The following is a 3893-nucleotide window of genomic DNA, read 5'->3' as shown; positions in this document are numbered from 1 at the left end:
GATTTTTGTATAATCTATATTTAATATAACATTTTTTAATTTAACAATTATTTGTATTTATTAGTTTTTTGTAGATCACTTAACTGGACCGTTATTTTTTTCTTCACTAAGATATATGTATAATATGTATTTGTTTAAACTTTAAAATATACTTATTATTTACAAAATAATTTCAAACCTTTCTGCATCTCTAGTATTCATCATCATTTCAGTATAGCATTTTACCATATCAATTTTTTCTTTATTTGAGTACATATTTAAAAATGTTAGATAGATAAAACTAAACAAAATATAGTTTAGTTGAATAACTAAACAACTTTCACAGTATTACAACGGATAGGTATTTAAAATAAAACAATAAAAAATAAAAAATAAATTGTATTTTTAATAACATAAATACATTCAACTATGTATACAAGTGTATTTGTACAGAGAAAAAAATGTTAACATTTATGAAAATAGTGCACTTAGATAAAATTTGGGTTTTTCCTAACCATGATTAAAATGGTATATTTTACAACATTACATTTTACAACATACATCTTATGCACACCAGTCTACTACTAGTGTCTATATGTTCAATATATACCTTATATTATTTGTACAATAAAATATTTATTTTTTAATATAATATTTTATTATTTGAAAATTATTTAAAAATGAATAACTATCCAAAAACATTTGAAGAGTTTGAATCAATCAATAATTCTAAAATATCAGAATTAGATTTTTATAGAGAAGGATATTCATCATTACTTCAATTATTGGAAATTAAGACACAGGTAAGTAGTTTAAAATAATAGCAATACATAGTAGGATGACATGGGATGGTTGAAATGATGGCATGTGGATGTGAATGGAAAGTGACATAAGCCCCATGGCTTTTCTATAATTTTTATATCATATCCGTGTTAAATTAATTTTGCATTTTTTATTTCTACTTAACTACTTAGATTTTTAAGATAAAAGCTATTAAATATTTTAAAAACGCTTGGTATTAGTTGTATTTAAAATAGTTTTATTCACAGGAGATACACGAATTACACAATAAAAACTCCAATTTGAAATCCGACAATATTGAGATAAATGAATTGAATGAGAGCCTTAAAGAAGAAATTGGAAATGCTGTATTAAAATTGGTATACATATAATTAAAAATATAATTATTATTACGAGTAGTTTATGAGTTATAAGTATTTAAAGTTTAAAGTTGTTTGATAAAAGAATCATATCTAACAAGTAACGTAAATTACAAAACTTGTAACAATAAAAACTAATTTAAAAAATAATTTTAACTTAATTATTGATAATTACAGGATGAATTGACGAAGAAATGTGCAACACTACAACTCAAATATGAGACAATTCATACAGAGGGTGAACATTTAAAACAAAAAGTTGTTGAATTGGTAAGATAAACTTCACATCCAATTATTTCTACTAATACCTACTAATAACTAAAACTAAAATATTAAAACTAATAGTAATAATACAACAAATATTTTACAACAGAAAAAGGACAAGGAAAAAATGGTAACTATAAACCACATTGATGAACTGTTGAACACAAAACTGGCAAAACTGGAAAATAATATTTTAAAACAACTTCAAGCCAATGTTCCTGTGTCTAAGAAGGTTCCCGAGGTAAATTCAACAAACCTCGTTAATGAGGAAAAAAATCCAGTGATCGTCCAAAAGTCAATGGAAAAAACATTTAAAGTTGAATGTATGGAGTTAGTCAAACAGGTAAATTGTTTACATTAAATAAATATTTAATATTAAAACACAATTATTACACTGTTCTATAAGTTGTCCTTAGCCTATTAAAAAAAAAAAATTAATTAATACCTATGTAGTAAGAATTTATTATTTAAAAAGCATACTTACATAATATTTTACAATAGTGCACAGAATGGTGGTGTCCGGTCCACTCTGATTTTAAGGCATTGGTAAAATTAGTTAAACCAACATCATACGAAGATGATTTAATTATTAAACGGGCAAAATCAAGATTTGCCTACTGGTCAAAAGGAAACACAGTAATATTAGCTGGAGTATATTTTTAAACTCAATATTAAACATACATTTATTGAATAATTTTCCATAACAGGTTCGATGTTGTACTTCTGACCGAAAACGTTCTGTAGCCCCAAAAATGTATGATATACCATCATGCTGGCCCACATCCATGCCTGGAGACATACAAAAATTGACGGATAATTTTAGTAATTTAAACTGTTAACTATTATACGTCATACATACATAGTAATAAAACATATAATATAATATACTTACTTGATAATCGTTTTCCATACTCTAAATGCATATCCATGTGACAAAACTGTCAAACTGAAGTCAGAACTTAAGTACCACGTTTGTAATACCTAGTAGGTTAGGACTTAATACTTAAATGTGTGTTGTATAGTTCTATAATATATATTATATATATATATTTGTGCTCTTCTACCACAGAATTACAGAATGAATAAATGATAATTGCAAGTTGCAACAAACCTAGTACCTACCATGATAAATAACAATATGTTATATCATGCCATCATGGTACCTACAAAGGAACAATGGAAAATATTGATGTTTCATTGTTTTACTTTCCAATTATATTTTAATTTCATGGGAAAATAAATATATTATTCTAAACACACAAATATCTTGATTCATGAGTGGCCCTAAACATTATGCTTTCTGAATGTTGATAGGTAATTAGGCTGGGCAAGTTAATGATATTTTTTTTACTCAGTTAAGTTACTTCATTATTTAGTTAATAGTGATAAGTGATAATCACTTGAATACAATTGTAATCAATATTCATAGGTGTATAGTCACTATTCCAACATCTATGATAATCAATATTCATAGGTGTATTACTATTCCAACATCTATGATAATCAATATTCATAGGTGTATGACTATTCCAACATCAATGATAATCATTATTGTACTAATGGAAAATAAGGAATAAGAACTAATAAGTAATAATTAATGAGTAATGATTAGGTAATATGATTTATGAATATAATCCATGACATGTTAAACTATTGATGTCTTCATACGGGCGACTAATGGCCTCTATATTAATATTTATAAGTACATAATTAATAAAATATATTAGTTTTTCTTTAAATATAAATATGAAGTTTTTTGTAAATATCTTATTTTTTTTTCATTGAATAATATAATAATATATATATTATATAATATCTATTTGGACACATGATGGGTTAAGTATATTATGTAATATGTATAATCAATATCTGTTAAACACAATTTATTTCAAACAACTTATTGTCATAATGACTCAGTTTTTACAAAATAATTCTGGTTAAAATCAATGTTTCTTAATGCATAAATTCTATTTTTGTAGCTAATATATTTTTTTTTTTGCATATTTGAGTAAAATTTAATTTGTACATAATAAATACATTATAAAATTTTCAAAGTATTTTTATGAATGAAAATATTCGCATTTAATACATTTTTGATACATAAATATGTTTATATTCTAGAATAATTTTTAACAAAACCAGGCACTATAGTACAGCCAGCAAAAAATGAGCTTCGATACCAATGCTCCGGGTGGCTGAATTTCGTCAGGGCTTCCACAACTATTTGCCGCGTAAATTAATTTTAAATAGTAGTCATACTGATTTGGTCGTGGATCCTTATTATATTATAGTCAATGCTACTATAAAAATATTTAAAAAATGTGTTGTAGTAAATTTTCTCAAGGCCTAAAGGGCTTTGAAAAATCGTAAAATAAAATGTAGGGACGCCATTACGAAAAACCCCTGATTACGCTAAAATACACCACTAGTAACGTTTCCGTCGCGGCTCATTTTTTGCTGGCCGTACTATAGTCATGAATGTATCTTTAA

The sequence above is a fragment of the Acyrthosiphon pisum genome, chromosome A2 (assembly GCF_005508785.2).
Source record: "Acyrthosiphon pisum isolate AL4f chromosome A2, pea_aphid_22Mar2018_4r6ur, whole genome shotgun sequence".
NCBI classification, from domain to species: Eukaryota; Metazoa; Arthropoda; class Insecta; order Hemiptera; family Aphididae; genus Acyrthosiphon; species Acyrthosiphon pisum.
This window is presented reverse-complemented; position numbering follows the sequence as displayed.